Source organism: Gorilla gorilla, chromosome 1 (assembly GCF_029281585.2).
Source record: "Gorilla gorilla gorilla isolate KB3781 chromosome 1, NHGRI_mGorGor1-v2.1_pri, whole genome shotgun sequence".
In the NCBI taxonomy this organism is placed as follows: domain Eukaryota; kingdom Metazoa; phylum Chordata; class Mammalia; order Primates; family Hominidae; genus Gorilla; species Gorilla gorilla.
The window spans coordinates 92,108,833-92,122,839 of record NC_073224.2 but is presented as its reverse complement, the minus strand read 5'-3'; the positions used below and the strand labels follow the sequence as shown (position 1 = coordinate 92,122,839).

General features: G+C 44.0%; 1 protein-coding gene, 1 long non-coding RNA gene and 1 other non-coding gene across 10 annotated transcripts in view; all 3 read left to right on the top strand.

The window, feature by feature from the left end:
- Window positions 1-14,007, top strand: part of PBX1 (PBX homeobox 1) — a 292,117-nt gene that overhangs the window by 76,257 nt on the left and 201,853 nt on the right. Inside the window, exon 1 of one of the 8 annotated variants that reach the window (XM_063693288.1) lies at window positions 2,881-2,960. The exons of the other annotated variants lie outside the window; for them this stretch is intronic. The gene's annotated coding sequence lies outside the window, so the exon portion shown is untranslated. Of the gene's footprint in view, window positions 1-2,880; window positions 2,961-14,007 lie in introns of those variants that run through there. 8 annotated transcript variants of the gene reach the window in all.
- The window catches only part of LOC129531503 (uncharacterized), a 68,411-nt gene that overhangs the window by 9,270 nt on the left and 45,134 nt on the right, over window positions 1-14,007 (top strand). The gene's annotated exons all lie outside the window — the stretch shown is intronic.
- LOC115932166 (U6 spliceosomal RNA) lies at window positions 4,221-4,327 on the top strand. Its single transcript, XR_004068488.2, has one exon. It is a non-coding gene; the product is annotated as a U6 spliceosomal RNA (small nuclear RNA).

Below are 14,007 nucleotides of genomic sequence, written 5' to 3'. Positions count from 1 at the left end.
AAGCAGTCAAATGCAAAGCAGTAAGAGGCCTTTCTCAGTGCGACTTAGTAAAAATGACACAAATTAATATACTCTACTTAAACCAGACCAAGATTAATGGTTCTCTTTCAGTGCAGCTTAGCCCAACTGTCACTCGACAGGCGTTTGTCGGACAAAATCAACACTAATCAACATTTATTCGTCTCTTGCCCTTGGGTCTGAGGCGCACGCGGGCTGCGCCATTCTCCCGCTCGTCTCGCCACGCTTTTCACCCTCCATCCAGCCTCGCCATATATCACCCTTCCTCCTGTGCCTCTCCTCGGACGGATCCACACACTCAGCTATCAGGGTACATTAGAGGCATGATAGATTTTCTGTTTTAATTTACATCTATTATATTGCAACATAACAGATTTTGATTCCGTAGAGACCGGTGTCTCCTATAGCCAGACTCCTTGGGAGGATTTCTGCATTAACTTATTAAGGTTCGTTAGGATGCAGCTTCGAATAGATTCCCTTCTCTCTGGCTTGTTCTCTCTCTCTCTGTGTGGCAAGCTCAGTAAAGATGTCTTGGTGTACCTTATTCACAAGCACAGCTCATTTTCTTTAGACTTGGCTTCCTGTGCTGGATCACATGAGGCTGGCTGGGTTCCTCCTTTACTTTCTGATTGGACTTTGATCAGCCAACAATGGGCGTTGCAAGCTCCCCAGTCCCTGCCTGGTCTGGGTAAATGGGCCTTGACAAATCTGGTGGCCTCCAGTCAGTGGGCACCCCCTCCCAGGCTTTAGTTCTAGCCCCCAGCATCTTTCTCTCTCTCCCTCTCTCTCTCCCTTTTTTTTTTCTCCTTTTGATCTCAGTTACAGTTAGATTTTATTTATATTGAAACTCAGGTCTACAGAGATGGAAGAGGGGAGGAACACAGTTTCTTGGGTTAACCAAGGAGAAGGATGTTGAAAGGATGACTGAAAGAGTGAGTCTGAACAAGGCTATTTTCATTTCTACATGACCATCTTGAAGGCATCTTATTTCAGCTTGGAACAAGGTGCATGAGCCCAGCTTGTTTGTTGCATGTGGGAAGTGTATATTTTTAGTTGCCTTGTAGAGTGGCTTTCCACCTCATTTATGAAATTGGCTTTTTATTTTTATCCTTTTCTCTTTTTCCCTTTCACCAGAGTTGGAATGTGAAGCACAGTTTCTACTTGCTGACATAGTATTTCCTCTTGATTTTTAGTGGGGTTGGGGTGTTTTATGAGTACTAAGGTCACATTGAACTTTGGACACCTAGTCACCTTGTTGCTGGCTGCAGAGAAGAGCTTGAGAAGGAGACAGAAATCTTCTCGTCTTCTCATCATGGCTTTGACAAATGCCCAGGGAGACTGCAACTTTCTTCTCAACTTGGCTGTAACACTGGAGCCCTTGGCCACTTAGAAGGCCTGAGTTTTTTTATATTTTCCACCAAGCTGCTGATTCTAAACTGTGGTGGGGTTTCTTTCGTGGCCAGAATGGGGAGAAACCGTGGGCTGAGTTGGGGATGTGTGGTTTGTGTGTGTTTATGTGTGGTCACTGAAGTGTAGGATATGGTAGGAGGATGGCTTAGGGCTTCCATTTTGGTTTCTTATTACACAGCAATAAAGTAAATGGGGCTTAGTGTAACTTTGCACTTATAGAAATGTAGCTCAATTTAAGAAACAAAACTCCACCAACAGGAGTGCTCAGTATCTTCAGCTTGGGAAACTGACCTCGTTAATTTTAATGAGGGGAAAAATTCTCCAGCTGGGGCTGAGAAGAAAATGAAATACCAATGAGGTTATCACTTTGGATGATCTCACTGAATTCAGACTATACTCAGAACGATGCTTGGAGAATTTTCTAAAATCCTATGGAGAGATTTAGAAGAAAATGCATATGCCCTTGATAGTATTAACAGACTGCTTTCCCAGATAGGCAGAGCCGAACTCTATATAGTGCCTCCTAAAGGGGTCATTTGAAAAGTTAACATATTAAAAAGTTGGACCAAAGTAAAACTGAGAGAAAAAAATGGATTAACGTGATTCTTATGTGGGTCTAGCGTGAAAGCAGTGGGGCTGGTGGGACGGTGGCTGAGGCCGTTGACTATAAGCCAGGGGCTCCTGAGTTCAAGTGCCTACTGGGACGCTAACTTCCTGTGGGATTTTGGGCATCTGTTTTTTATCGACCAAAGGCAGGAGGTAGGGTGAGGGAGTCCTGTTATTCAGTAGGCAGCTATTTGATTTGCTCAATAAGTTGATGACTTTGGCCCTGCTGCTGAGGAGTGACAGATTGTGACCAATGAGGTTAAGATGACTGTAGGACAAGTTTGCCCTCAGTGAGGAGAGGCCTGCCAAGTTCCACTGACATTTGGTTGGGGACCACAGAAAGAAACATCACCATTCAAGGTATTTGGCCCTTATTTTGTCCTAGTTCACTAAATGGCAGATCCTGGGGAGGAGATTATTTCACCAGTGGATTCTTCAGAGGTATGGGGGCAGACAGAACAGGCTTTCTTCTCCAAAAGTTCAAGCTTGCTGACTCAAGCTCTTTACTCATCTCCCTGGCGTGTCACTGCACTCAGGAGAAGATTTGTGCAACTATCAGGTGCAAACTCAAGTATCACCAAAGGGATACTTTCTGATTAAATAGAGCCATCGTGCTCTGGGGACCATCTCAATATCAGTGGAATATTGAGGGGGTCTATTAATGTTTATAAGTTCCTTTGAAATTCAGCCCTTTTCTTTGAAAGCTGTAAGGCAGCAGTTAAGGGCACTCGTACTGCTGCTATGGCTGTGTGTGTATGTGATGGGAAAGGCTGGTTGCCAAGCAGCGGAGAATGGACATAATCGTGCTGCCTAGCAACAGCGGCAGCGTGGTCACTTGCGCAGATTTCTGCGCTTCTTCCTGTTTGGTCTGCTGGAAAATACAGATGGCTTCTATGGGTCGCTCTCTGCCCTAGCCATAGTGAGAGGTAGGAAAACATTATGAACCAGGGTGGAAAAATACACAAGTGCATGTTTTAGAGTGATTCGTTTCCAAGCTGCCTAGGGCTGAGCAGGGATTCTTACATAGCATTCCTCAGTTTCCCCTTTGAAGATATTGTGCACTGGCACGTTGACTTGTAAGCAAGAAGAGGAATCTTTGAAAAGTGCTAGGCCCCTCTGGGTGCTGCCTCTACTGAGCCCAAGCCTTTACTCTGCATGTGTGAATATAAAGCCACCAGTTTTCTGATAAAGACACACACATACACTCACACACACTCACACCATGGGTGAAAACGACAAGTGGAGCAGAGCGTGACTACTGATTGTTCTTTGAGGCCGGAGGAACAAAGCAGTCAGGAGCGCTAAAGGCAGGCGATCCCTGCTGGTTTGCCCTTTCTCCCAGTTCTGACCATCACCCTCACACGTGACACTCTTGAATGAGGTCACCTGCTCACTACAGATTCTAAAAGGGGCTTGCTTGGCAAAGACCTCCAGGGTCAGAGTGCCGGCCTTTACTGTTCTTGGCAGTTGTGTGCATGGAACATTGGAAGCTTTTGGAACGGAATGCTTAAGGAAGATATTATTTGGCAGCAAGAAAAAGGGAGTGTGCAGACTCCCCCTACCCCTCCTGGGATGAGTAGGTACTGCCTGCCCGTTTTTTCTCTACAGGAGTTGAATAGTAGCCAGAGTACAGGCTTGGCATCAGAAGGCCTTAGTTCAATCCTTATCTCTTCTACCTACCAGCAGTGTGGCTTTATGCAAGCTCTTGTTCATCTGAACCTTACTGCTCTTGTCTGTAAGGGATAGCAATATCGGTTTTACAGAGTGGGCTGAAAGGTTAAAAGAGGCGCTAGTTCTATTTGGCATGCAGGAAGTATAAAGTAATTGTTGCTGTTCACCTCCTCTCCATGATTAAAGAGTAGGAAGTTGGGAAAAGAAGGTGAGCACTGCAGCTACCTTGTTGATTCCAAACTTCAGTGTCTTGGTTTTTGTCTTCCTTCTTAGCCTCCTAAATGAAGAGCCTTTATTTCCCTCTGTTTAGATTAGAAAAGATGAGAGATCTCTCTCCTTTTGATGCTGGGTGCCTGGATGGTATTAATTGATTTTAGTGATTTCTTAATCCATACAGAATCAGTTAGGATGGTTTGCTCCCATCTTATGGATGATGAGACAGTAGTACAGAGCAGTGGGATGATTTGTTTGGAACCCTGGAGACCATTAATTCCAAGATCCAAATCCTATGGCCTGTGCTCATTTTGGCAGCACATATACTAAAGTTGCAATGATACAGAGAAGATTGGCGTGGCTCCTAGGCAAGGATGACATGTGAAGTGGTGAAGTGTTCCTTATTTATTTATTTATTAAGACAGAGTCTTGCTCTGTCACTCAGGCTGGAGTGCAGTGGCATGACCATGGCTCTCTGCAGCCTTGACTTCCTGGGCTTAAGTGATCCTCCCACCTCAGCCTCCCTGTTAGCTGGGACTATAGGCATGCACCACCATGCCCAGCAAATTTTTTCTATTTTTTGTAGAGATGGGGTCTTACTATGTTGCCTAGGCTAGTCTCAAATTCCTGGGCTCAGGTGATCCTCCTACCTTGCCTCTCAAAATGTTGGGATTACAGATATAAGGCACTGTACCCAGCTGTGTTCTATATTAAAAAAAAAAAAATCCTGTGGCCTGATGGTACAGATGAAGCCCCTGCCAAAGCCAGAGGGGCTGGAGTAGGTAGAAAGCCGCCAAGGAGTCCGAGCGTTCTAGGTATTGACAAGACTTGAATTTTAGACTTCAAAATTGTGACATCAGTGAATGTTCCCCAAACAGATCGCAGCCTGGCTCCTGGAGGTCTGGATGTGCTAGGTGGGTCAGTAGGGTTGGAAGAGGGCCCTTGCATCTTTTTTGCTCTGTTTACATTTGTATGTCTGCTAGTATACAGAGTAGCTAAGGGATCCGAATGGGGGAAGGCCTTGGGTTCTAAACTGGCCTTTCATCCAAGTCCTGCTAAGAGCTCTTGTTCCTCAGTTTCCCCAGCTAGAATGATGAAAACATTGACGTATTTCTCAGAACAAGGTAGGTCAGGGGTTTGGAATTACTTATCTGGACTACTGCATAAGTGCTCCACTCAGCAGATTGCTCCTGGTGCAACATACATACTGGGAAACGATGTGATGACACTAGCACAAAGGACAGTTTATAGTTATTTTCTGTGGTTCCTCGTTTTTTGGTGGGTTTTTTTTTTTTTTTTTTTTTAGGCGAAATTTTGCTCTGTTGCCCAGGCTGGAGTGCAGTGGCACGATCTCAGCTCACTGCAACCTCTGCCTCCCAGGGTCAAACAATTCTCATGCCTCAGCCTCCTGAGTAGCTGGGATTACAGACGCCCACCACCATGCCTGGCTGATTTTTTTGTATTTTAGTAGAGACAGGGTTTCACCATGTTGCCCAGGCTGGTCTCCGACTCCTGAGCTCAGGCAATCCACCTGTCTTGGCCTCCCAAAGTGCTAGGATTACAGGCATGAGCCACTGCAGCGGCCGGTTCCTTGTGTCTTAAAGCAAACACAGGCACAGTATTCTGGGCAAACCAGATGTTAATAGCTTGACCTCCCTGTCAAAGGAGGACTTGGTTGCTTAGGACCCTTAAAGCTGTCAAAGTTACAGCTTCTCCAGGATACTCTCATCCTCACCCATTTCTTATTCTCTTTGCAGGGAGAGATCATCTCTCGAAAAGCTCCCATCAGAGCAACCATTCTGGGACTTTGAGCAGAATGCTTAAGGCAGTGGTTCTAAAATTCCACACCACCTGTTCTTCCAGTTGTGTCCTCTCTGAGCTGCCTCTGACGGTCACATTCCATGGCCATGTGCCACAGCAGACTTGTGATACTGATTTTAGTGTTGTCCTTGGCCATTGGGGGAAGGGAGGAAGGAGAGAGAAGAGAAGGGGAGAGAAGGAGAGAAATGGGAGTGGGGTCCATTCATCCATCTCTCTTGTCATTAGGGGCCCAGCAGTTCCCACTATGGTACCTAGGAAACTAGCTTGGACCTGGAGGCCATCCAGTGACCTAGTCTGGGCCAGTAAAGCCACCAGGCCATTTTCCTGCTTCGGACATGCTTTCTCAGCTGCCCTCCCCCTTAGCTAGGGCTGAAATGACTCATCTTCCCGTGCCCTAGTTCCACGGGGTTTCATCTCTGTGACTCGGGACAGAGGCCTTGGTTGCCACCAAAGGCAGCTTATGGTGTAGCTTCAGGTCTGGCCTGACTCTGGCCTTCCCTCAGCTATTCACTACGGAGGCAGTTAATGAAGAAGACACAAGGGTAGCAGGCCTGAGGGATAACTTCAAGGCTAACGTGTCTTTTTTCCAGTACTTAACTCTTCTTTTGAATTTTAAGAATTCCAGATTTTATTCTAAGTCAGAGAATACTGTGAGAAAGGATTTTATTGTATCCACTCTCTCCAAATGGCGTGAACATCTGGATTTGCATCCTTCCCATGACAGATATCACAAATTGGGTTGGGTTTTGCATGCTGAGGATGATTTTTGGTATTCAGCTAACACCCTTCCTTTAAGGAAGTTAGAACACTTGATAAATTTTAAGCTTTTGATCCTCAGTAGTACCCCTGGAAAATTAAGGTCCAGTGAGGTAAATTGTCTTGATTAATTATATGACATGCACTGCTTTTTGGTGGCTCTTTTGTTGTGTTTTGTTTTTTCTTTCTCCTTCATTTTGTTAAAATGAATTATGTGAATGTCCAGGTTAGCAGTGTTCTATTTTCATAGGATAAGCCCCATCTCTAGTACTGTTTATTTCCATTGTGCCTATTTTTCAGGGAACTCTGTGCATTTCCACATTTCCATCACCAGCTCTAAGAAGGTACACCTGCAGAGTTTGTTGTGACCCCGTTTCAGAACGGACAGAACCAAATGCAGGCTTACTCTATTTGGTAGAGACTGAGTCCCAGCAAGTAGAAGTGTCTTGCCAAGGGGATGCAATTATGAATAGGAAATGGAACTAAAAATAGAACCTAGGTATGACCCCAGATATTTGACCACTCTCACCAACATGATTTCTCCTTTTGGTCTCAGACCAGGACATTCAAGGCATCTCTCCATTTTCATATGGAGAAGCATCCAACTATGTCTCAATGGTTGATTAGGAGACCATATCCTTCAGGAGTCATGTTGAAACTTGTCAGGGTAGTTCCTAAGGTCCTGAGGCCTAGGATAGTACTGTATCCTGGCCCCATGAAATCTGTGGTAGATGGTAAGTGTTCAGTATGAATTTATTTATTTGGTTAGGTGTTTTTTATCATGGTGAATACAGTTCCTTTAATATCAGCAAGGACTTAGTGAACATGTGCTCTTTGCCTCACAGAAAATAGAAAATGAGATGTTAGAAGGAAATAGAACAAAAACTATCTGCCTTCAAGGAGCTCACAGTCTAGTTCTGGAGACTGGACATAAGCAGTCTCTGCTCTCTGCTTGGACTGGTGTCACTGTGATCATTCTAGGGTAACGAGCCACCTTTTATTCTTTTACCCAGCCCAGTTGTTTCAGATGAAGGGATAGAGAAGCCGGCGTCTGCTGTGATGGAGGTGATGTTTTATTTTAAGATAAAGTATAGAAGCAACTGATTGATGGATTATAAACTGGGAGGTCCAGGATAAAGCTTCATTCTGAGGGCATCAGTATATTTCACTGGGAGCCTCCTGGGCATTAATTCTGCCGTTAATTTTGTTATTAGAAACCTAGCCAAACAAAGGGAGGTGGCGAAGCTTGAGGCTGGTTTAACCTTGATGAAACAGTGATTTCACCAAGGATGATGTTGCCCCATCCGTCTTCATCCATCAAGGCACTGCTGAAATATGCTAATGAAGCCCAAAGATAGGAGCACAGAGCAGTTAAATGGGGCGTTGCAGACGCTCTCCGTACCCCCGTGACAGGGTGATGCCATTTACTCTCCAGATTTAGTATAGGAAAGAGAGCAATGCTGACGTGGTGTCGTGGTGGAAGATAGAATGGAGGCTCCACCTAATAAAAAGAAAGGGCAAAGTTCAGGGTATATATTCTAGAAGAAGATGGGAAAACTTGGTTTTTGGTGAAGGGGTTGGTTTTCTTAATTCTCTTTGGCTCACTTTCTAGCCAGTCCACACAAGAACCAGATATGTGGCATACTGCAGATAGGGCAACATTTTTAAGTTCCAGAATGTGACATCCCACCATGTGCCAAAGCAAGTTATTTGTTACCATGTCAGTCTGCAGCACTGTTTGTTTCCAATGGTACATGAGCTAATACCTTGGCTTTATTTATTAATTTTTTTAAGTTACAACCTTTTGGATACTTATGACATGCTGGGCATACTACTGAATTATTTTATATGTATTAATCTAATCAGATTCTTACAAATAGCCGATGAAGAAGCAAAGTTATCACATATATTTTATAGATGAAGTTTGAGAGGCTAAATTCATGTCCAAAATTATGTAACCAGTAAGTGGCATGGTTGGGGTTTAAACTCATGTCTACCCGACTCCAAAGCCCTTGCACAAAATCACTGTGGTCTGAAGACTCTTATGTAGGATATAGCTGGGAATCCCTGATAACCATTGGGAGCAGCTTGACTCACATATTTATTGCTTGTATATTCTTTGGGTTCAGTTTAACTTTAACTTTGGCATTCCCTTCACAATTCTTTCTTTTGTAAATAGACTATAAGCTCTCTGAGGTCAGCAGCCAAGCCCTTTCTCTAATCTCCTAAATGTCGATGATGTCCCTAGTTTCTATGTGGAGTGTTTACTTTTGGCATCATGCTTCTAATGTATGGTTAAAAAAGGCTGGCCAGCTGCTTTCTGGTTTTCATTTCATACATTAGATGAAAGCCGTGGGGGATTTTACTTGTCTTTACAAGTTAATTCTACAGGATTCACAGTTAAATTTCTGTTTCTTTGAATTTATTGGTGGATCCACTTTTGTTTCCTACTAGTACATTACCTATCTAGTCTATATCCAACTGTACAGAAAAAAGTAAATGGCAAATGAAATTTTATTATTATGTATTAAACAGCATCTTTGGAGCAGTCTATATTAGGAGGTGTGTGTCAAATTCTGCTCATCTTAGGACCCTAGACAGTTCCTCTAAGAGAGCCTGCCACCCTTCGTTTACAAAATGCAGACCCTGAGCTACGAGGTGGTCTTGGGCAAATCAGGCAAAACAATTCCTAAATCTAAAACGTTTATCAGCTTTTGTTTTTTTTTTTCCTAAATGGAGATAAAGTTGGAAGTTAAAAACAAAAAAGAAGGATGGATTAAAAAATATTTAAATAAGATGCCAAGTAACATGAATTTCCTGAAATAGACTGTTTCAGGATAAAAACTGTATCTTGGCCTTAATGTGTCTTGTGCCATTTATTAAATCAGTTCTGAACTTTGGGGACTCCAGACTGTTATTAAAGAGTTAATAACCAAAGGCTTCAACGTCCAGGATGTTGTGTGGGTCAGTGTATCTTGCCAAGAGGTAACATCAGCCAGTGGAATCAGTTGGGCTCTCCGTCTGGCAGATCTGTCTCTTTCAGCTGCTCCTCCTCCAGTTTCTAGTCTTGGAGTTCATATACAGTAAATCTTTCTCTTAATAAAGCCGTTTTTCAAATCTGACTTTGGACTAGGGACTGCTTTTTCTCCAAATGCAACAGCTGTTAAACATGGTGCATTGGGCACGGTGTATATCTCTTTGTTTAGTTTTGGGTTTTTAATATGAGCAGAGACATAAAGGAGTGGGAGGTCTCTATCGATTTCTTTCTACCCATGAGTCATCCACTGGGTTTGGAAATAAGGCCTCCAGCCTCAAAAGGCTTCTGGGCTCCCTGGGCTTCTCACCCTTAAGGATGAAGCCTATTGTGCCCTAATAACCAGTACAGGATCCCCCCCCTTCTTTTGGTGAGATAGAATTGTAGAGCTCAAGGTGTCCGCCAGCAGAGGCCAGACCTTTTGGCCTCTATCTGTCCCATTTACATGGGGAAAAGCATTTTTGCCCCCTTGCTCTCTGGTCCTTCTGTCACTGTCTCTGTTCCCAATGCACTAGGGAGCATTAACTCCCTGAAGGGGAAAAAAGTTCACAAAAGAAATGAATTATGCATATGGAATTCATTTCCTTGATGAATAGGGAATCTGAACAAACTCCATGGCTGTTTGATTTTAAGGCAGAGGAGAAGGGGGGCTTAAGGCTAAAGAGTATGGTGGGGGGTGATCAAAAAGAACTTGGAACAAGAGAGGTGGGAGAAAAACCATGGCAGGAGGACTTGGGATGGAAATATTGAGGACAAAGTAAGGGTACCTTTGAAAATAGTTGAGGGCCCATTATTCTTGCCAACACGTACACACAGATATATACCTCACTCCCGATTAATGTGCAAATTTGTCCCCAGGGAAATTGGAAATGGTAATGAGATTATACTGGGCAGAAATGACAACACTAAGGTGATGTGACCGTCCTGAATTAAAGTTTTTCAGTGATTTTTTAACTTTCTTCAGTCCAGGTTAACAATGGGCACTTTGAATTTTGAGGCAGGAGTTGTGTGATAGGTAAAGAACTGCATTGAGAAGTGGAAGACTTGGATCCAAGCCTCAGAAGACACAGACTGTGTGACTGTGGGCAAGTCACGTCATCTTTCTGTCTCAGTTATCTCATCTATAAGTGGGGATTATGGCAACTGCCCTGGGGAAAAAATTATAAGGGCCAAACAAAAGTGCTTTTATGCATAACACAAGATGCAAATCTGAAGGGATTTTATTTTTCTCTCTGTGCCTCCTTTTCTTGATGGCATTTTGGATATTCAGACCTAGTCTTTTCAGCAAGTCAGAATTTCTTTGGAGCAGAAGAATGAAGGGGAAATTGATTCAGGAGCAGCATGCTGGTTAAAGGAACAAAGAAACAAGCGAAAAATCCCATTTTAATCCTCACCGCATCTATGTTATGAAAACCATTTAAAATAATCAATCTGATGTTTTTGGCAAATTTAGGTACTGAATCAGTAGTGGTTACTGCATAACTAGTTGGATCAACAGTAGGAAAGCTTGTCATTGACAGCCACATACGTTATGGAATCAACCAGAGGGTGGTTTTTAGAGCTTCGCTCGTAGGCTGACTGCCTAGAAGAGGCAACCTCTGTCCTGGCTGCCAAAGACCTGTGGATGCTTCTGATGGGGAGATATGGCCAAACCGACCCCTTACTTCTAATTGTGCTCCATTATTCCTTGTTTCTGAATGCAAAAAAGACTTGGGGACACTAAGTCTTCAGGAGAGATAACAGGTAGAAAGTCACACATACCTGTGCACATTTGTTAGGGATATGTCCCTGCTTGTTGAGAGGAGAGAGTTTTTTTGATAGTTATGGGGTCTTAAATCCATTTCAGGATTGAGTAGATTGAGCAGGTCCAACTACCGCCATGTCTCTTTATTTTTCTCACCACCCAATTTCAGTACATGCAGTTTTTCACAGAGGTGTGTTTGCTTTACAGCAAATCCTTTTTAGGGGTCAGGATGTGTAGTGGAATGCAATTGTATCCTTTAGGACTGCCCACCGCAAACACATGCTGTGCACTCATACCTTTAGTGTGGTGGCATTCAGTCCGGTCTGCAGGGCATGGCCCTCGGAAGAGTGTGGAGATGTCCCAGGACAGCCTTCCTGGTAGTAAGGGGGGCAGCCCTACAGGCTCGGGGGTCCCACCCCAACTTCAACCCCTGCACCTTTGTTTCATGGATTTTATTTGCTTGGGTTTGTGGGAAAGAGTCTGCTTTTAAGTAACCTTTGAAACCCACTGGTGCAGAGAATAGACCAGTGCCTAGTATGAATTATTTATTTGTTTATTAAGATTTTCATGGCACCTTCCCTTTCAAAGCTCAAGGCACTGAATGAACTCTTCAGACTGATAGCAGTTAGCACTAAAGGTTGAACAGGGGCCGCTGGAGGAGGAACCACTAGGGAGGATGAGAAAAGAGGGAGGAAGAGCAGAGAGAAGAGCACGGCAGTCCGGACCCCAGAGCCACCACTACAGCCAAAGGAGGAAAATCGTAAAGACTGCAGGCTTTCCAGGAAGGAATCCAGCCCTGCTGGGAAGTTGTTTTGTTATCAGGGAAAGTCACTTCCTTCTGTCAGCCTCCTCCATGAAATCGAGGTGACCTAGTTGACCCCCTGGGCCCCTCCCAGGTATGATCTTTTAAGAAGCCTGAGGAGCTTTCCTTTTTAGGTGAGCAAGCCTAACGCTTCTGCCAAGTTGTTACGGCAATAAAAATCATCATAAAATTTTTTTTAATGTTATGCATAAACCTTTCAATAACAAGTATATTTGGTACAGAGTGGTTTTCAACCCTGGCTGAACATTAAAATCACCTGGGGAACTTTTAAAAAATATTACTAGTGCCTGGGATCTACCCTGGAACGATGAAATCAGAACATCTGGGGGCTGGTGCTGACCATCTGTATTTTCTCAAAGCACCCCAGCTTTTTTTTTTTTTTTTTTTTTTTTTTTGAGACAGAGTCTTGCTCAGTCGCCCAGGCTGGAGTACAGTGGCGCGATCTCGTCTCACTGCAAACTCTGCCTCCCGGGTTCATGCCATTCTCCTGCCTCAGCCTCCCGAGTAGCTGGGACTACAGGCGCCCACCACTACGCCCAGCTAATTTTTTTGTATTTTTAGTAGAGACAGGGTTTCACCGTATTAGCCAGGATGGTCTCGATCTCCTGACCTCGTGATCTGCCCATCTCGGTCTCCCAAAGTGCTGGGATTGCAGGCGTGAGCCACCGTGCCCAGCCCACCGCAGTTTTTGTGTTATGCACTGGGGTTGTGAAATACCCGGGGACCTGGGAAGGCTGACAATAGGAGGTGAGCTTGAGTGTGCCCAAAGAAAGGCAAAGAAAGGCTTATTATTAGGGGTGTGATTTAAGTGTTTCCAATTAACGGTGGAGGAAGGAAACTTAAAACTGTACTTTGAAGTTACCAAGCTATAGGTTATTCTTATAGTAAGTGTAGCCCATTTGGCTTGTGTAACTTATTTTTCACATACTTCAAGGCCAGGAAACTTCAGAAGTGTCACAGCAAGTTCTTTGGCCACCTCCTCACTAGCTGGCTCCCACTGAAAGTGTTAGCCACATGCCAGCCACCGTTGTAGGGAAATCACACTTAGGATATTTTACTTGCACGCAGCAGAGAGGTTGCTGTTATCCTCCCCATTTTACAGAGAACGACATGGAGGCCCAGAGAGGCTACATAATTTTCTCTGGGTCCCAAAACCTGTAAATAGTAGAGAAGGGGATCAAACTTGTTTATCTTACTCTAAGCTACCCCGCTCTTTCTACTATACCTAATGCCTCTTAGAATGACCCTGGACTTGTTGATTTGTCAGCTGCTTGCCCTTGGCGGGAGGGCGTTTGGCTTTCTTTTTCAGATAGGAGAGAAAACATGAGAGGAGAAATCAGCTTCTGCAGAGATTACCTTAGAGCTTGAGCAAGGCAGTGTAATGTAATTAAAACATGCACCAGAGCAGGGGCCTCTAGCCCCAGGGGCAGGCTTGCAATTAGAACTGGGCTAAAAGAAAGAAAATTGTGGGAGGGTCCAAATGAGTAATACGGGGAACATGCTTTTTGTTTAACTGTGATACCTTTGGTATCAGTTTTGTGATTCCTTTGGTATCACAGTTTTGTGATTGATGTGACTTAGGCTGTTTGCCTCTTTCATTCGAAGATGACACACCTCTGTGGGGTTACTTTGTGTTCATTCTGGACCTGGATCATTTTCAGGGGGTCCATGCTAGAATGTACTGCAATGTGGGAACATTGGCCTACAGATCTAGTTAGGTCCTCTCCCACCGCCATGCACTTAGTCACTTCACCTGCTGCCTTCCAAAACAAATGGGCTGTGTGTGTCTCCTTCCCTTAACAAAGTATTCTATAATCATATTTTCTAGCTTAAAACAAAATTAGTCTTTTAGATGTAAAACACATCTAAAGCACTTTTATTAATGGATCACTTTCCTTCAGGGATTACAGT